This window comes from Lonchura striata, chromosome 3 (genome assembly GCF_050655825.1).
Source record: "Lonchura striata isolate lonStrDom1 chromosome 3, ASM5065582v1, whole genome shotgun sequence".
NCBI lineage: Eukaryota > Metazoa > Chordata > Aves > Passeriformes > Estrildidae > Lonchura > Lonchura striata.
Genome location: NC_140705.1, coordinates 11747135 through 11768374, shown reverse-complemented (window position 1 = coordinate 11768374; position 21240 = coordinate 11747135). Strand labels below are relative to the sequence as shown.

The 21240-nt window shown below is 38.5% G+C and overlaps 1 long non-coding RNA gene across 1 annotated transcript in view; it reads left to right on the top strand.

Moving 5' to 3' along the window:
* The window catches only part of LOC146767792 (uncharacterized), a 45131-nt gene extending 33983 nt beyond the window's left edge, over nucleotides 1-11148 (top strand). Inside the window, exon 3 of the long non-coding RNA XR_014953572.1 lies at nucleotides 4616-11148. This is a non-coding gene — a long non-coding RNA (uncharacterized LOC146767792). The remainder of the gene's footprint in view (nucleotides 1-4615) is intronic.
* The last annotated feature ends 10092 nt before the right edge of the window (nucleotides 11149-21240 follow it).

Genomic DNA, 21240 nt, shown 5'->3' with positions numbered 1-21240 from the left:
AGGTGACCTGGTGCAGGTCCTGGCAAGCAGCAGCTCCCGTGTGGATTGGCAGGAACTCTGCTCTTGTACAGCAGACAGCAAGAAACAAATGTAATGCTGTGGAAACCCAGCAGGTGATCAGGTATCCAAACACCGGTGTTCATCCAAGATTACTTTCCTTCCTGTCTACCCTTTTTGCTGCATCAGTGGATAAATCCCTGCCTTCAGCCTTCACCCAGGTTGGGCTAAATATTGCCTGAAAACTCAATATTTCCCAGATAAATTTATGAATAGTCAAATTAAAAGATGGGTACTGATTTTCAATATGCTTAGAGTTTTTCTGTACTATGACTTTCAATAACTTAACTACTTAGGAGAGTTAGGATTCAAGCCCTTAAATATTAGTTTGAGTGTAGGTATTTTCAAGTATGTCATTAACACTGCAGTTTCAATATTGTAGATTGGATAAATCTTCACAAATAAAAATTAATTACAAAGACTAGGAGACAGACCCCTGCTCTTTTCTCAGTGATTCTTGGCAAAATTTACTCAATATATAAATCTTTTCTGTGTGTTTCCTTTCACTTTGCTGGCTGTAGCTGTCTCATGCTGCCTTTTCTTCCAAAGATTGTCAAAGTTTGCAGTATCATGTTTAAAAGGGAATGTGCTCTTAGCAAACCTTCATCTGATTGCAGCGCTGGACTTTCAGTACCACTTTATTGTCCTCCAGGTTTGAAAGATCAGAGTAGCATCTAGGCAGTAGTATTAGTACCCAGCAGTAGCCCAAGTAGTGTACATCTATTTCAGAGGCTTCTCTCTTAGTTACTACTTGATCTTCATGCAAAATGCTCCTCTTCACACCTATTAGAAGCAATATATTCTGTCAAAACAGGGTACTTAACAAAATTCACATGTTCTCTCAAATTATGCACAAACAGCATGTCTATTCTTATAGAACAATCCTTTGGAGATTATTTATATTTTTTTACTCTGATAAAATGAAATAGAATATAATTTGACTTTTTACTCTTTGTGTTCAGTTTCTAGTGGTACCAAATTTGATGAGGTGCTGTACTTCCTCCCCATACTTACTATCACATTCTGAATAAAATTTCTATTTTAAATTAGGAAGTAAAACTTAAGCAGAGATAGGTGGAGATGGAAAGAATAGAAATGAACAGCAAGGATGGACAAAGATCTGTTTTTGTTCTAGCTAAATGAAAATGGAAAGACAAAAATAATTTGGGGTTTTGTTCTTTATTCAAAGGTGCAAATTCCACTTCAAAGTAAGCTTGTTTTTCTGAGATTCAGAGAGGAAAAGAAAGGAAGGTAAAATATTTTGTGGATTTGTCATCAGATGTGTGGCTACTTTCCTCTCCTGAGAAAGCTTTAGTATATCAGAATGAAACCTAATTCCTCTGTTGCTTTGCCTGCACAAGGAAACAACCATGCTGCTTACACCTGCAATTGTATTACCTGGATCTTTGTTCTATCCGTGTTACACCTTGCCAGAAACAGACCCCTAAGGCAGCAAGTAAGGATAGGCTGGTCAAGAGCAATTTAGTACATTTGACTGGAATTGTTGTTTAGAGATTTTTCTGCTGCACAAGTATAGCATTACCCCCTGAAAGCAAGAAGGAACTCACAGAAACTACTCTTACATATAATGTCACCTATTTTCTGAGTTATGCTTCCCAGGAGTATTCTTGAGGCTGTGTGATTTATGCTCATGGCTGTGCTCAAAGTGCTCTGCAGAGGTACCTGCAGTGCAAAGCTCTCCTTACATTGCCAGCTTATGCAGCTCTGTAAGTAATAACACCATGGTCCCTAAAGATATCGACACTCTCCACTTTATTACTTTTCAGGAGCTCTGCCTAGACAGGGGTCTAAAGAATATCATAAACAGCTGTCTGAGAGAATGAGTTGGTGGCAGTTTAAAAACTGCTGTGGGCAAAGAGGAGAGCTGCTGGCCTTTTCAGATGTCTTGTCTGCATGTCTTACATCGGTCAGGAAATCTTTGTCCCTTTAATCAAATTTTGTGCATGTTCCCATGTAATAGCTGTGGGTGCCTCCCACACCTGGTGTCATGAGGCTGAATTGTTCATCACTACCTGCAGACACATGGGAGAAACTGCAAACAAAGCAGAAAAGGCCACTGAGCTGTGAAGGCATTTTGCTTCAGCTTGGTTACTGGACACTTTTCATCCATGAATAAAGCAGGATAGAATGTAAATATTTCCTCCCTTTCCCTAGCTGGGTATTCAATGTAAAGCAGAAAAATAAAATCCATGGTTCTTTTAAGACCATCACCTGTAAAGAAGAAATTTCTTGGGCTAAGCCTCTGCTTTTCATGGCACAGAGCTGCCCATCAGCTTACTCTATGTCCCCCATGTCCCCCTTGTCCCCCTGGCATCTCCCCACACAGCTCCTACTCGTGCTGCCTGAGGGATTACTGCCGGGAGGATGCCAACAGCTTTACTTTTCTTTTTCCCCTGCTACAACTACAATAAGATGGGAGATGAGGGTAAAGTAAGCAGAAGACTCTAACACTCTTCACTCTCAACCAGAGAGGCTTCTCTGTTCACAAAAATGCCCAACAGGTCCTATGATCATTGCACAGATAAATAAAAACAATCAATATGTTTAACTATCAGGGTTTGGGTTTGGTTTTTTTCCCTACTAACTGATTATTATTGACTTTCTGCTCCACCTACATGGAAAAACTAACTGGAAAAGTTGGCACCAGCTTTCCAGTGAGACTTCTGAGACTTTTCCTGGTGAAACCTAAGCAATTTCTCAAAATAACTTTGTGATTGTGCTGGTGACCAGAGGATACCTGTGCAGATGGGCTCCTGGAGCTGTGTGTACCACACATGATACCTGCCTCAGGCTATCCTGGGCAGGGTAGGGGGTTACCTGTCCCCTCTCCTCAGGCTGTGCCATACCTGAACAAGCTCCAGCTTCACTCAGGTGAAATGCTCCAAACTTGAAATGCCATACAATGCTGAGATTATCAAAACATTATATTAAAAAGTAAAGAGGTGCTTTCAGTGGAGCCAAATGCCTAGACTAATAGTTTTCTTAAATTTTGAAGAATACATGAACAACAAAACCATGATTTTTACTGCCGTATCACACTCCCTAAACTTGCTCAGACCATTCATGATCTTTTGTTGTGCAATTTTCTCATTGTACTTGTGCTGATAAAATAATGTTTTCAGAGGTGAATGTTAGCCATAACACATATGTGAAGTGTGTGTTCTAATCACAGTGGCTAACTTTGCATGCAGAAAGGTCATGATACCGGGTGACTCCAGCAGTAAAGGTGTGTACTGCGAGTTGCTGACACGTGACATTTCTGCAACCTTTCTTGCACTGGCATATTGTTACATGCCCTGTGTCAGAATGTTCTCTGTGCTGCAATTCATCAGTCAAACAGGTCAGTGCAGCACCTGACATTTGGAGCTACCTTCCTTGTCCCACAGGTTCATTGATTTGTTAGCTCACTTCTCAAAAAAACCATCCTCCCCTCTTCTTTACATCTTCATTTCTCTCCCTCCTTTGATATTCAAATTCCATAATAAGTTTAGCAATTCCATAATAAGTTTACTTTTTAACATAAAATATAAGAAAAAGCAAGAATAAATATGCTGTTGTATTGATTCAATTTTTAATTTTTCACTAGACCAGATGTTTTTTCCATTGATAGACAGCAATGCTGTAATGTTGTTTTGTGTGCAATCTGCACTACCTATTGTATGCTGTTTTAAAAACATAAGAATGGAATCTTTATTAGTTCTCACCTGGTTCATATCATCAGGTTAGCATAAAGTCAGCACCTGAGACAAGGCAAGATTAGTTAGAGATGCAGTCAAACATTGTACATAATGACACCAAAGAACAAGGACTTGCAAGGAACAAGATATAGTCTGTGAAAGACCAGAAACAGGTGGGCAATGAGATGGAGTTTCAGGATTAATTTGTGTTAGGCTTACTTACATAATTCACAGAGATGTTGAGTCACTAGTAACCTGCTATTAAGCACCTAAAAATACAGCAATTTAGTAAATCTTGTTGCTCAGAAGGCACTACAAAGATAGTACTGTAAATAATTCAGGCCTGATGTCATGAGGGTTTGAACAGACAGTTGAAAATTTTCCACCAAATTACAGGTCTTTTCCAAATAATCTTTTCTAGAAGAGAAAAAGAACACCATTATTTTTTATTTTACAAATTAAAAAATAGATGAACACTGAATTAGGGTATTTCTGAAGTGATACCTCTGTGCAGTTTGGCTCAGGACCTGCCCAGTCAGGGGTGGTGAAGCTGCCACCCTGTGCTCTTTCTGTACAGCACCAGGGCTGGTCATGGCATGAGTTACTTCACCTGGAATTAACTCCTGAAGAGGTCAACAGTGACAACTATGACCTTTCTGAAGCAGCATAGCAACACTTCTTAAAGTAAATATTTAATCTTTGAGGAAAAAAAAAGGCGATTCCCTCCCTGCAAAAGCCTTAATGAGAAACTGGGGCACAGGAAAAAAAAAAATGAAGCATTTTATTAAACTGCTTTCACACAGATTGTCCTCGGCTTTCCCAAAAGATGGAATGAGCTCACTATTCACCTCTCCTTGCAGGAACTGCCCCAAAGGCTGACAGATATGAGGTCTTTGGTGTTGTGATGGATTTCCAGCCTCTGCTCATACAGAGCTGTGCATCAGTTTGGGCATCATCCAGGCACAGTGAGTGAAAACTGCAACAAGTTATGATTGTTTGCTATTTGACATTTTTTCTACCCAATTAACCACATATTGAAACACATGCTGTACCCACATTCAAATATTTTATAATCTACAGAAAAATACTCCTCTCAGTATCAGATGAACTCATCTTCACATTCACACTTTAAACCTATAATGTAGCTCTGTTATATGATCATAGTATGAGAAGTTAATATTTTAGTTGTCCCAAACCTTTTCCAACAAAGCAAATAAATTTTTTATCTTTAGATTCAGTAATAATGGAAGGAAAACTATATCTGACAAGTGCACTTTGCATTTTAATGTCTGTGAGCATATTTTGAGAATTGATGTGGTATAACACAGAGCTCATTAAAAAAAAAAAAACTGCTATGTAAATAATCCTCTATCCTTTTAATAACAAGCTGCTTAAGAGTTGTCCCAATATGTGGCACCAAGAGAAATTCAAGATGCTAGCATAAAGAAACCTGCCAAGTAACAAACACATCAAAGGGACAAGTGCCTTGCTCCAGCCCTGACCTCAAACAAGGAGCAGCAAGTCTCATGGACCCTCCCTTCCTTGGTACAGGCACAGTTAGCAGCCCAAAGGAAGAAGATGAAGAAATCAAAGTTGTATTAGATTTCTTCCCTGCTGTAATAAGTGAAGTGGCTTTTGCTCTGTTTTAGAAAACAAAACGAATAAAACTATTTTACCGAATGAATTCAGAGTGAGGTGGTGAAGCCTCTCAAGAATTGGATAAAATGTGCTGAAATAATTTATGTGTTTGCTCACATAATTTAATCCCAAAGTCACTTCTGTATTGTCTTGGTCATTACTGGTGCATATACTTTGGTCCTTCCTCAACTCCTGCTTCATTTCAGAAAGATGAGATTGACAGAAGCAGAGAAGCTGAGGCAGTTGGCTCTTCACAGGATGTTGCCATCGACTCTTGCAGACAGCACTGGGCTCCCCATGTCAGGTTACACGTGTGGCTACTGCAGAAATGACCAACAGATCTCTGATGCATAAGGACAGTCCTTAGCACCACTAGAATACAGCTGTCCTCTCCCAGCACGGGGGAAAATTGCATCCCAGAGACAAAGGGCAAGGGTTCAGTTCCAAGTTTGGAGTTGAATGTAAGTATCTGTGACACACTGGTGCAGTCTGGAGATACAGTAAGGATTAAATTCATCTGCCACTGCAAGTGAATGAGAAGTTTATATGTGAAACAATGACAGGACCCAAGGGAATGGGCTGAAGTTGTGTCAGGGGAGCTTTAGGTTGGATATTAGGAAAGGGTTCTTCCTCCAGAGGATGGTTGGGTGCTGGACCAGGGTCTCAGGGAAATGGTCACAGAACCAGCCTGACAGAGCTCAAGAAGCATTTGGGCACACGGTGACTCTTGGGGATGGTGCTGTGCAGGGCCAGGAGCTGTGCTCAATGATCTTTGTGAATCCCTTCCAACTTGACATATTATTTGGTTCTGTGTTTCTGTGGTCTCAACCCCTGCATTTAACTGTCTGAATTTACATCTGAATATCACCCAAAGTGTTCTGCAAGCGTGTGGCAGGAAGACAACTTACACCTGTATAACCCACTGTAGCTCACTGCTCCTTCAACCCCTCCACTTCCCTGGATAGTTTTCTCATTTCTTAGCTCCTTTTCCACCAGCTGCTCTCATGAATCTGCAGAAAAGTAGCACAAGTCTTTCTTATCCCTTCTGAATATGAGAGGTTTCACCTCCCCTTCATGAAACCATTCTGTGTGGCTGCCTAAAATACAGAAGATCCTTGCTTGTTCTTGGTGACTGAGAGAACTTTTTGCTCTACACACCAAAGATGTCACATCTAGGTCTATTTAGAACTGTGTAGACTGGCAAGATTGTATGAGAGGGTGGCCAAATTTTCATCTCTCCAAGAAGTTTTGTGTAAAGTGTCTCTTCTAACTAAATATCTGGCAGAGCCTTCAAATGTTTTTTCTGTTGTGATACATTGTTCATTAGTCATTTCCAATTAATTGGATATGACAGATTTCATTCAAATAATTTTATGTTCCATCAGTTATCTAGAGATAACTGGGATCCTGGAAGTTTTTCATATGGCTTTTTAGCAATTATGAAAGAACTAATAGCAGCAAAGAGAAACAAGTGCATGATATTAATTATTTGAAGTATCATTAAAACTTATTTCTCCATTTTATTTGAGGCTGTTATTCCTGATGCTAAATGTAAATTTATTTTTGCCCCAAGTACAAACTGCTGTAGCTCAAAGCAAAGGTCAAGATATAGGCATTCAGGAATAATTCATTTCCATAGAAAATAATTAAGCCACCAATTAAGCCAATTTTTTTACTACTACACTTGACCTATCAAGAAAACAGATTTTCATGCTATAAAGCCATAGCCACTGGCATGAAATTCACAGAATCCCATAATGGTTGAGATTGGAGGAGAATTTCAAAGGCCAACCTCCCCACTGAAGAAGGGCCACCTATAGCCACTTGCTCAGATCTGTGTCTAGATGGCTTTTTCCCCTCTCTTCACACAGCTCATCACAGGGCAAAGACACTACATTAGCTCACGTGCTGCTGCACAAGCTTCAGCAAAAGTGTCTTAAGATTCACAGGCTTATTCTTTTACTGGTTCCCTCCTGCTGACTGCTGAAAGACTGTGGCTGCATTAGTGGGGAGCAAAACTCCTCAGACCAAATAAATCCTGCTGGGACGAGGGGTTTGTTAGCTCTAGCTCAGTGAAATACTTCAGATGTTTCACTGACCCTGCCTGGCTCAAGGAATGAGCAAAGCAAGCTAACTTTGACCTGAAAAATACTGCTGAAGCCAAAGAAAATAAGCTGTCCTGAAGGCATGAATCTAACAAAATCTGGAGGAATGAAACTCAGAATTAGCCATTTCCATGAAGTCTTGTGTACATAAAGAAAAATGCAGGAAGATAGGAAGAATATATGAAAGATAGGAAGGAATATGTGTAAATTGAAAAAAAATCTATAGAAAAATCCTGGCAAATCCACATTCATATGCAGCCAGTACATCCTGAATTAGTGGTAAAGGAAAATATTACTGTTTCTCTGGTTCTTCACCATAGTCCTATTAATGACATATACATATAATGGAAAGGTTTTGTAGCCATAACACTAAATAAAGAATGTCAGCCTAACCTTTTCAAATATTATAAAACTTATTTGTTTTATTTTATTTTTGCTCAGTTTTACTCTGTTGAGATCTATCTAAAATATAAATTAAGGAAAAATATATTTTCTACTACTACCTAGAGAAAGGACTAAACCTTCCAAACAACCTTGCATACAGAGAAGGTATACAAATCTCTAGTATTAAAACATAAACCTAATGATTAACTTTAAAGATGAATGTTTCATGTTAAATGTTGCAAATTATGAGCCCATGTGTGGGCAAGGTTTGTGCACAATGCAAATTCTATTTCCAAAGTAAACAGAGAGGAAAAGATACAGGGATGGTACAGGGAAGATCTGATTGCTGCATACTTTAGAACAGCCCAGGAGATGAACACACACCACAGGATTTGTCATTCCTGAATGGAAAGCTTGCAGACAGTGGGGAACACAGACACACCTCTGCAAGCACCTACCTTTGGTGCCCAGGTTCCCTCTACAGTCAGCAGAGAGAAGTGTGTGCTTCCACACAGGTATTAGGGCACCCCAATTAGAGACCTAACTACTGTCAAATTTCGGCAGCCTGATGTGCTTTCCAGAGACCTCTCTGGACCATGCAGGCAGCTTCAGCTTCCACCTTAATATTGTCTAAATTTAGCGATTTGGTCCTACATGTATCATTAATATAATGGTTGGATGTGAGGGCAAAAACAGAAGTTCAGCTGTCAAAAAAGAGTGTAAGACAAAGTTTGGTTACCTCTGTCCACAGTCATAGTCCTGAAAACACTTGCTTAGTTCTTGAGTAATTTAGAGAGGACTTAAATTCACCAGGTACAACCCAGTTGAACTTCAAATGCTCCTCAGCATTTTTTCAGTTCTGGTCAAGTCTAGGACTAATAAACCCAAAGATAAAAAACTGAAGCAATCTGAAGACACCAATGTGATACATGGAATAAACTCTACTCACAATGCATGAGGATTTCCCAGAATGCTATTGTAGATTAATTTTTTTTAACAAGTCCATAGAAGGTACCTCTTCTTTACATGTAACTTTGGAATATACATTAGACAACAGAGAAATAATGAAACATTTATTCTCAAAACCACCTCAAAGAAATGAGATTCACATACAGTCTCCAAGCAACTACCCTCATCACTAAGTTGACACTTTATTATGTGCCATCCCTCCCTTTCTGCTATTTTTTCTTCCCTCTCAAGTTCCTTCAGAAAAGTATCATACACAGAAAGGCAGATAGTTACAAATACAAGAATATCGCAATTAAAAAAATAGAAGATATTCACTGCTCTGTTTTACAAAGATACTCATGATGTGAAGGAATCTCATTGCGAATAATTTTGAGGAATTGATCTATTATTTTACTTATATTTAATAAATTTATAATAAATAACAACCATAATTAATACAGGGAATTTAAATTCCAAGAAGACTATCTTGTACTAATTTTTGGAGCTTTATTTGCATACCATCTTCCTCAGGGAAATGTTATTCTTCGAGAAATGGCTCTGGATTGATGCATCTGCATTCCATGTGGGAAATTATTTTCTCTAGAAAAGACTGAATTTAACAACATGAGTTGACAATTAATTAGTTGGTTTTTTTCTGAAATTAGTATAGAGGCTTTCCAGATCTGATTAAACATGAGATCCTTAGGAAGAATGAGGGTCATAGAGGAAGAGATATAGGAAAACCATGAGTGCTGAGTCCAATTAACATTCTCCATGTACCTAGAAGCAAAATATTTGATGCTTATATTTTCCGAGTCTATGCAGTTGCTTTCTGTAATGGATTAAGTAAAAAAAGATTGCTACAAAAATATGATACCAAAAAATCACCAGCTATTATTAAAGTTACTAGAAATGTGTCTTGGAAAATTAAATAAATATGCAACATTTAATGTAATACTGTTGTCATTTGAAGAATGAGGTATAACATTTGTACAATATATGTTCACGGGTGTCAAGATAGTTTTCTAAATAATTAAAGTTTTGTTTGAGAGCAACATAAGCATTTTTTTGTCTTGACTGATTTTGCTTCTTTGAATTTAGTCACATTTGAAACCAAGTTTCAATTTCTATTTCTCCCTTCAAGGACTAAGAAGACACCTGAGGAAAAGGATTGCATAACAAGTTAAAATTAACCATAAGATAATGGTGGAAAGTTGCCTACCATAAGGGCGAAAGCAATTACAACCCAGCTCTGTTATGAATAAACAAATTGGATAAGTAGGCATGAATACACAAAAGAACATTTCACAGAGATGTTTATTCAATTGCAGTTGATAACCGCCAGTACCTGAAACCAAACCACTTAAAGAGATGCAATCAATGTGGTCACACAGAGCCATATGCAGCTCTTCCAGCAAAAAAAAAAAAATAAAAATAGGAGCAGCAGCAACCAGCCTGCTCAGACTGTGCTCTCATGACCTGTGCCAACAATCCAATACTGTCACAAAACCAGGTGACAAAGGCAATGTGCCAGTAGGAACCAGCTGCAGACCTGGATGTTCAGAATTGGTGTCACAGCTCTGCATCCCCTCATCCTATTGAGACTCCTTTGACCTCAGCAAATAGATTTTGCCAAAATACCATCAGCAGTTCAGATTTCAGGACTGCTTCCTGCCTCCCTCCAGGTTTTCCTGCAATAATTTTAAGGAGTTATTGAACTCTTATTGACATTTAATATACCTGCAGCTTCCCTTGTTAGCACCAGATTGGGTGGTTTCTATGCTCCTGGAAAGAGGAGATTAACTATGATAAACAGAAGGGAATGGTGGTGTAATGGTGTTTGCTTTGAAGCGATGATTGCTAATCTTTACCACTTTGCCTGTGTCAAGACCTCTTTTGAAAAGTTATTCTTTGTGTTATAGGCAAAAATGATTCTTCAGTTTCAAAATACCTAAGGTCAAGTTATTTACATTTTATAGGTATTGAAGGTATGCATGAAAAAAAAATTCAGTTTTTATGATTCATAAGAAATTTTTCATAATGAATCATATGAATCTCAATTTTGCATGGTTTTCACCCATAATGTCCTGAGGTAAGATTCTTCCTCTCATCTGGGAAATAATTTGCTTTCTCTTTTGTCCTGCTTACCCAAAATTTAATACAGAAGTTCCATTCTCAGTGAGAATTCTTTTTGCAAGTTCCACAGAGAAATACAGAAGAGATCCCCTCTGCCCCTACCAGGGTCAAATATTTCATTTAAAAACTCCTTAAGGACATTTTACCCTGGTAGCCCATGAAGACTATCCTGGTAGTCCATGTTCTTCTGTAATAGAGGAAATTCTCCTGCCTAAGTTTAGGTGCTCCTGAAGAGAGTTTCTCTATCTACAAAAGAAAGTGAGGTACTTCAGATGGATTATTTTACTAAGCATATAAGAATTAGGAATAAATTAGATGATTCAGTGAAGTTGTATAAAAAGAGTGTGACAGGTTTAACTCTTCCTTTCTTTAATCCTTAATCTTTGTATGAAATGCAGGTGTAACAGAAGTGTCTTACATTTCCCTTGTATAACAAATAAAGAGAAATTTTAAAAGAGTAGAAATTAAAAAGCATTGGAGAGGCCAATATACATTTACCTCTAATGTCATCTGGGGATTTTGCCAATAAACTCCATAACCTAATAAACTCCATAAAATGTGCTATTTCACCAGAAACACTGAAAGAAATTAGGATAGAGGTCAACTAATAGGTTCTAGGAAGTTCCATAGCAAAGCAGGAAAAGAGTCTCCAAATATTTTACCATTTTCTCACAACTCCTTTTTCTGTATTAGAAGGCAAATACTTTCTACATTTCTTTTTCAACCACTAGAAAGCTGGAGAACTAGTAATTCATTTAGCTGCCCTGTAGTACTGTGGATAATGTATGGTGTACTGCAGGAGACATATTTCTGTTAAGGTACAAGTCAGCATTTGCAAAGCCATATATCTCCACCAAGACATGGCTTGGGTGTTTTGCTGAGGAATTCCAACATTTTGAAATGTGTGTTAAGTCCTCACCCTGCAGTCCTGGTCAATCCCTACTCACTGCTTGAACAGCCACCGTGGGCTGTGCTTGCAGGAATCAGCCTGGCCCCACTGTGTCAGGTGGGAATGGACTGTGAACTGGAGATGCTGCAAGTCAATTTTTTAAGCTTTTCAGGAGTTCCCCAAATTATACTGGAGAGGTAGATTGGGATCTAGGGTTGTTGCAGTGCCAGAATGGAGACAGAGAGAGGCCTGCTCTTTCTCAAGCATTTATAAAAAGAGTTTTCAGGTAGATAAGAAAAGAATTGCAGGGACAAAGACAGGCCCGGTAATTGTAGGGAGGAAGAAATAGATATCTTACTTACTCCCATAAATAAAGATCTAGTTCCTGAGATTTTTATTTCCTAGGAAGACAATGAATGGAGGCTAATGGCTTGTGCTGTATTCTGTGAGCTTTGCATAATTTCCATACAGATGGATACACATAAATTCCCCTCTGGCCAAACTCCTTACTTCAGGAGATTCAGCAAAACCCTCAAGTTTATAGCCATAGGATAATCTACATAACCTTTCTCTTCAACATTTTTTTTTAAATCTCAAGCAAAAAATCTCAAGCCTCAAGCAAAAATTTTCCTCTCAAGAGATATAAAAGATTTCCAGATGCTGTCTAAAAACTGCCAATGCCAGATTAAAAAAAAAAAAAAATTAAGATGCTCAAATGGACAATTTTAAAAATTCTCACAGAAGAAACATAATGAACCCTTTCTTCCTGGCTCTGTCATGTTCTCATTTCTGACCAACACAACAGAGCTCCATCACTTAGGAGGCCAGGGAAAAACTTTCCTCTGGAAAGACTCTGTCATGCATTCACACAAATTGTCCATACTGCACCTTTCTCATTCTTTAATAGATGTGTATGCTATAACCACTCTTTTCTCTGCAAATACCCTGGGAATAGAGGGGGTTCAGTGGGGGTGAGCAGAGCAGCAAAGCAAAAAATGCACCAGTGGTAGAGAAGATATTCAAGGCTGCCTTGAGGTTTGATATTGATAATTTATTTTCCATTCAAAATGTGGAAGCTGTAAAACACTTAGATATATCTTAGTGACTCTAGAAAGAGCAAAATGGACTCTGAAGTTAAAAGGGAGAGAAGTAAAACATAAGTTGTTGCTAACTAGGGAGTAATGTGTGAAGCTGCAAATTAGGATGGAAGGAAATAATAGGTTATCTATCAGGAAACAAGCTGAGAAGTGTTAGACCAGAATATTCTACCCACAAACCAGGTTGAAAACCCTGGAAAACACACTGTACATATTGTTACCATTCCCAAGACCCCTGTGCATGTGCACTCCTGCCCCTGTGTGTGCTGGGTTTCTCTCAGCACCAGCTCCTGGATCCCTGTTGGGAGATCTCAGGTGACATCTGAGTGTTTGTTTCCAAAACTGGCTTTAGGTAGCAGAGTATTGAGTGTTAATCAAAAAGTCTTGGACACGCAGAGCAAATGAAAGATCTCAACTCAAAAACAAGAAAACACAGATATTATTTTTAAATATATGATTTTTTAAACACCATCTATAATAGTTGTGAGTGCTGAGAATGTGGTGTCAGCAGTGCAGTGTGAGCAATCCTGCTGGGAGGACAGCTCTAATAAGCTGGAAAAATCCATCCCCTTTGTCACAAGGGCAGACTGCTCATGTCACTTTGCCTCCCTGGACAGAGGAAACCAAGTGAAGGAGAAGATGCAGAACACTCAGCCTACAGCTTTATTCATTTTTGTAGAAGTAAAAAATTATACAAACTTGCTCATAGATTGAAGAGTTAAGTGATTTGAATCATCATATTTAAATACCGATAACTGCAATTTGAACACAGAATTTCCAGCAAGACAACAGATGGTTAGAGATTATTGAATTTTTTCAAAAATTGGTTTTAATATAAATTTTCCTGGACATTTTAATCCAGATGAAGTTGTAGAAAAAAGATCTCCAATGCAGACAGGTTCCTTTGTTTATTTTCATTTCATCTCAGTTCTAACAGACCTGTAAAATTGAGCTCACAGTAATTTGCTGCTGAAAAAACTGTATAAAACATCATACTTTTTTACCTTTAGAATGTTTCAAAGCAGTATGTCTTTCACTTTTCAGCTTCCTAAACAAATTTCAGGTTAATAGAGCTGCACTGTATTTTATGATATAAATAGGTCTGCCCTGTACTGTTACAGACTCAGGCAGCTCATTAGTCTGAATGGAATAAAAGATTTTTTTCTATTTATCCAATACCCATCATATCCAATAAGACCTCAGTCCTCAAATACAAGTAGATTGTTACCATGAACAAATGTTCTTTCCCTTTATTCAACAGGAAAGTTCTTTATTTACTGTAACTATAAGCATAATTAAGATGTAGAACAGATTATTGAGTCAAGTTATAGAATGTTATCATGAGTAAATTTTAAGTAGAGTTTTGATAAATATTCAGTGAAAATATCCTCAGTATTCCTCCACCATGAAGGCTGGACTGGAAGATCTCTTGAGGATCATTATATGCCCTAAAGGGTAGAGCACCCTTAGCTGTAAGTTGTTACTTTAAAAAAAAACAAACCAATAAAAACAAACAAAAAACCCTCACAATAATCATTCTCTGTTTTCATGTTTCTAATGTGCCATTCATAGAACTTCCTATATTCTCAAGGTCATTTATAACACTAAAAAACTTCTCGTGATGTGTGAAGTCTTTTAAACAAGAAAAAGGGAAAAATACGTAGGGATACTTCTAAAATAAGAAATTAATTTTAAAATGTAAAAACAAAAAATCTGTAAATTATTTTCAGGGACTAGAATTATGCTTGCTTGGTTTCACTGTTGGCAAATTCTTAAAGTCACTGTTGACTTCACTTTGAATTTCCTACTACAATGTTTCAAAATGAAAGACAAAATTTTCTAATTAATTATCTTGGGCTGATATTTGTCAGTCCCACTTGCAGATAATGTGGGATTGAAGTGGACTTAGAATGTGGGTTTGTATATCTGGAAAGATAACCCAAGGTTAATGATAATTTCCTATCTGAAAACAAATACTTTCTCAATAAGATCATCTCTATTCATACACTAAAGAAACACATTATTTTCAAAATCAGAACTTTCTAGAATTCTATTATATGCTAAAAGTTCCTGAAAATAAGGTACTTGTTCAAAGTCAAAAAGTGTTTGGTTTCTGGCTATTTTAAATGCCAATTTTACCTGAGGGATAGGAATTCAACCTTTAAATCTAGCTCTGGCAGAGTCTACCAAATGCTTCAAATATTTTATCATGCTCACATATTCTTATATTTTTCAGCCTTATCTTCCTCAATCTCATGTTCAGTACACGGTGCAAGAGAATTCAGCTTTCACTGAGAGAACAGAGCCATATTCTTGGTTTTATATGAAATATAGCATATGCACCTATGTAAAAGGTTAGTTACAATTTGGGACATTGGGGAAAGAGGTTTTATCCTAAATGTAGAAAGAAACAAAAAGAAAAATACAATAAAAATATTTTTAAATGTAAGAGAATAAGTCATATCATGAACATGATAGAAGAAGTGAATATGTTGTATAGCTAAAAATGTGAAGTTTTTATGACCATTTGGCAGGCAAAGCTAAAAAGCAGACTGGAATTTATTTCCTAAACATTAAAATACTCAACCATCTAAAAGATGAAAGTATTCTTTTTTCTTCTTGAATCATTATGAGATCTAAACTGGCATTAAGCTAATGCTGATATTTGCACATGTTCAGCATAATATTAGCTCCTAGTTGTATTTCACAGACAAAAATCTCTAGATATACTATCACAAAAAAAATCACTTTTTTAAATTTTCTGGATATTAAATTAATTTTCTTTTGTGATATTTTTCTTTTATTTAATCTTCTTGAAAAATACTTTCAATTTTCATATGTTCTTTCTCACATTTCCAGACTTTCCTCTGCTCTGACCTCTTGTTTTCAGACTCCTGACTCTGGAAATCAGCTTTTCTCACTCTGCATAGGAAGCTGAGCAGCAGCAGGTCTGCCTGGGGTGCTGTGCTGCATGTGTTAAACACTCAAATTGGCCACAGCCACTTGTGAGCTTTGATGCTTTCAACACTCCCATTTTGTTACCTTTGTGAGAAACAATCTCCAGCAGTGCCCTGTGGGATCGAGGTGCAGAAGGAAAAAACACTGCATGTGTTTTTAGTATCCATGGGTTTGGTGGTTTTGTGCAACATATTGAATTAATGTAAAAAATGTCAATATCATTACCTTTTCATGAGCTTGTCTTCATCCTTAAATGAATTGCCAGCTGACAAACCACTTTTCAACAAATATTGCAAGTGAGAGAAGGTCCAGTATATTATCAAAATGTAATTAGTGAATAAATCAGGACTTACTATCCCCCATCACTCATCATATGCCTGGCTCAAGTGTGCCCCAGACTTGCTTCTTTATTTTAGCATTTGATAGTCACTGCATTAATGCCTGTTGTGCTACCAAAGAGAATCAGTTGTGAGGAATCACTCCTCATTTTTGTTCCATTCCCAGACACCTTTAATCTTGCTATGTGGCAAGTTGTCCAGATGGCCAGGGACTAGGGTCCTTCCAAAAAGCAGGTGGTTTCAAACCCATGGTCTTGGCAGAGATTTATAGGTATAAATAAAATACACCCTAGATGATGATAAATATTCAAACCAACATATTACAAAGGTATCATGAAGTGTTTACCATGTACATGCAGACATGTGTCCTTAAAGTTACTTTTTAAGATGTGTGTTGGGAACAATTATCCGTGCCTAATGCTGAATAGATATCCCAGAAGTAGTGATTCTGCCTCACTATTATGGGAACAGAAAATAGAAGAAAGTAGCAAGTTTGCAATTCCACTGTATCACAAGGAACAACTGCCTAGCAGAGCTTTCTGGACTCGACAGGTAAAGTGTGGATGTGATTTCCTGGGGCTTTACTCTAATCCCAGCCCAACCTGTGACACAGCTGTGACCCTGATGATGCTGTGAAGTCAGGGTTCAGGTCACACAGCCAGGTGTCACTCTGATGCTCACAGATGCTTTCTCAGATGCAAGCTCTTCCAAAAAACTTTGTCCCAGAGTATGAATCAAGAAGGGAGTTCAATGTGCCATCTTTGGAAATATTTTTAGACAGCAGTAGAAACCTCAGAGGTCAGGAGATGAAGAAAACCCAAGGGCAAGGGTTTGATGTTTCTCTCTGCTGGTGATAGAACAGCAAGTACAGCTTAGAGCAAGGGACAGCTTTAAAGCCTTGGGCTTTCAAGCCAGGCATGGATGGGGATCAGACTCTCTGCTTATTTGAAAGTCAGGAAGGTGAGCCATTTAAAATCTATCTTTGGAGGTTACCTCTGGAGTCATCTGTATTATCACTAATGTTGAAGGACTTCATTAGATGCTCAGCAGAGAAGGGTAGCCCAGCAGGTTTCATTTTTAGTCTCCCTTGCACAGTATGAGAAATACAAAATGAATGCACTTTTAAAGGTCTCCTAAAGATTTGTTGCCAAAGAGAACTAGTCTGGTTTTCCAGTGTATTTGCTAGGCTTTAATTTCTGTCAGGCAGGAATGTTTGGTTGAGGTGGAGTACTTTAACCACTGATCTTCTCCTGGAGTTAGGCACCTGAGTTAAACCAGACCCTTCTTACGAAAGTAGGAAGACAAACACTCTAAAGCCAGGGCAGCAGCAGGAGCTTATATAATAAAATTCAAGTCCAAGCACAGAGATATAAAAATCATCTTTCCAAACTCAAAGCCTCATCCCTTAACCCTTCCACTTCCAGTATACACACACCCAAAAAATCTCCAGTCTTATGTCAACCTGTTTGGCTGGCTGACTTGCCAGCTGTGGGCTGAAGATCCCTATTACACAGAGCCCTAGAGGTGGAATCACAAAATACTCTGAGTTAGAAGGGACCCACAAGGATCACAAAGTCCAGTACTTGGTGATTGAACCCACAGGGATTGAGCCCACAACCCTGGCATTATTAGCACCCTGCTCTGACAGCTGAGCTATCTCAGGGACTGAGAGCAAATGGTCTGATCTGAGAAAGAGCTGAGGTTTTAGGTCAAATTCCAGGTGTTTTTTGACATTGACAAGAATAGGAAGAATGGTAACCCCACTGTAAATGTGTTTTAAAGACTACAGTAAGGTTTAAAAGTTCTGCACAGGTGTTTAAAGCAGAAGTTTGGGCTAAATAAGCAAAGGAACTTTTGTTCCATTGATCCCTTATTCCTTGTTTACAGCAAAGAATCCAAAAGCTGCAGATATTAAAGTTCAAAGACCATGGGTTTCCCATTTCCCTTTGAAAAAGTTTGTTTATTCATCTCTATGTGCTTGTATAATTTAGCCAGGCTGCATTAATGAAAAATTGGGATAAATAATGTATTACACTTATCTGTCAATTAATGACTAATTTCCGTTCAAAATAAAGAAATAAGTTATGTTTCACCAGTCTCAAACTAATGTTTCAATTTAATTATAAATAATTCAATACTTATGTAAATCACACCCTTTTTTTGGAAAGCTTCCAGCAAGAAAAGTCAGAAGGCAAAGCAACAGCATTTTCTGATTTCAAAAAGTCAAATATGTGCTTGCAGTGGACATGCCTGTAAACTCTATTCTGCTCCTTTGCTCCTCAGTTCAGTGACAGTACAGAGATTGATAGGGTTGAGACAAAGGCATCACCCACTGTCATATACACTTCATGTGCACATCAGTTGAGTGTAAAAAAAGCCAAGAAAATGAACAAGCTACACAAGCAGAGTGGATAATGTGAGCTTCCCCTTACAGCTGGAAAACTGAATCAGGGAGCAAAATTAAAAGATTGTGCAGAAACCTGATGACAGAACTAGAAACTGAATCCATGTTTCTTGAATCCTACAACAGGATATATAATCATCCAAAAGTGACAACTTTCTGTGCAACTGGGGGCAAACATACACAGTATTTTCTTTAAAATAGAAGTTTTAATAAATTATACACATACATATATACAAATACAAATAACAGTTTATTTATGCATGCTGGCATCCTTTATTATTTACATAAGGAATTAGAAAAAAAAGATAAATTGTAAAAATGGAAAATGGATCTATGCCAAGTATACATAATTATGATGCCTTACATTGGGCCATGAAAGCATTTTGGCAAACATGAGCAAACGGTTCTGTGCTTATGGCTGTGCTTATAATGTTCAAATTAGTATTCAATAATAGAATGAAATCAATTAAAAAGGCATCTTGGGAGGTAGAGTATGGTAGCCAAAACTGTACAAGAGCAACTCCAGCAACAGCTGAGTGGCTGCCAAGCCATATGCCAGTGTGAAGTACAACAGAAATGTGTGAACAACAGATTTAGAAAAAAGGTAGGGAAAAAAAGACACCTGTGATTATCATTCTAGCAAAAAGGTAACAGCTTATGATATATGAAAAGTCCTTGTTTGGCCTATTTCACTAAGTATAGAGCACAGTTTTAATGATACTCACAGACTGTATATAACTATGAAATATTTCCTCTCTGTTCAGAAAAAATATAGCAAGTTTTAGAACTGAGAAATAAACAGGTATACTTTTACTGTCAAGTTTGGCAGAAAATCCTCTCCCTTTCACAGTGAACCAGCACGGATCTCTTTATGTCCCCATTACAACTGGGACTAATAAAACACCTAACAGAAACCACTTGCGAAATAATATTTATTTAGAAATCAAGGGAGAAAGTACCATGGAGGGGGTTTGCTTTACCCATATCCTGTGGGTTCAGCAGACTCCTAGCATATATCCCAATTTTAGCAGCTGTTGACTACAAGAGGCTTGAATCCCTCCAGAATCAACTTGATTGGGAGATCTTACTCTATGAAGATCATATACTTTGAATGCTTAACAAATAATGATTCCTCCCTTAGAACTGTTACTGGCTAGCACCAAGTGGGAAATACATTTGAGTTCTTTCTCATGGGAGCAGTCTTGCTGTGGGTGGCATTAAGCCACAGACTGGCCTCAGGAGAGCATCAAGCAGTGTTAAAATCGATACTGGTGTTTTAAGAGAATCCCTCTTGAGGATTTCAGTGCCATCTGCCAAGGATGGGAACACAGAAACAACCCCACTTGCTTTTGGGACTGCAGAATATTTTCACAGTGCTGGTGATGGCTCAGGTACAGGCAGTAGCATAGCTCAGCATTTACCTGACTCACGGGATGGTATCTGAGGAGCTGGGCTGAAACAAGGTCCAGCACAGCTTCATGACAATGCACTAGCCACAGATACAAACAGCCAGCCTAGAACCTTCTGATGACACACCTGAAGGACAGGATGCCATCCAGGAGGACCTGAAAAGCTCAGGAATTGGACCCATGGGGGTCTCATGAGGCTTAACAAAGTCAAGCACAAGGTGCTGAACCTAATGTGGAGCAGCCTTCAGTACCAACACTGGCTGGGGAATGAACAGATCCAGAGCAGTGCTCCTGAGAAGGACTAAAGGGTTCTGGTGGGTAAGAGGCTGGACATGACCCAGCCATGTGCCCTTGCAGCCCAGAAAGCCAAATATATCCTGGGCTGCCTCCAAAGCACTGAGGGAAGGGATTCTGCTCCTCTGCTCTGCTCTGCTCTGGTGAGACCCCACCTGCAGTGCTGCACCCAGCCCTGGGGTTCCCAAAACAGGAAGGACAGGGACCTGTTGGAGCCAGGCCAAAGGAAGCCACCAAGATGATCAGAGGGATGGAGCACCTCTTCTGTGAGGAAAGGCTGGGAGAATTGCTCAGCCTGGAAGAGAAAAGGCTTAGGGGTGGCCTAAATGTGGCCCTCCAGCACCTGAAGGATGCCTACAAGAAACATGAAGAGGGACTTAATACAAGAACATGTAGTGATAGGATAAGAAGAAATGGTTTTAAATGGAAATAAGGCAAGTTTAGATTAGATATTAGGAAGAAATTTTTTATTCTGGAGGTGGTGAGACTGTTTACTCAGAGAAGTTGTGGATGCTTCATCCCTGCAAGTGTCCAAGACCAGGTCATGAGCAAGGAGGTCTAGTGAAAGGTGTCCCTCTCCATGGCATGGGGCTGGAACAGGATGATCTTTAAAATTCCTTCCAGCCCAAGACATTATATGATTTTATTGCAAGTGATAACAACCAGAAGCATTTGTCCAGCTCAACCCAAATGGTGTTTATTTACACTGACTGTGGGTAACATGTAGAAGGGATTTGGTTATGACCATGAAACAGTTGGAATTCTTTCCTGCTACTTGGTAGTACAGGCAATGGGAAACATCACAGAGCCAGCAATGAGGAAAATGACAAATGTGTATTAATGGCTCTTTAACTATTGAAAGACACAAAAACCATACCTAGGAAC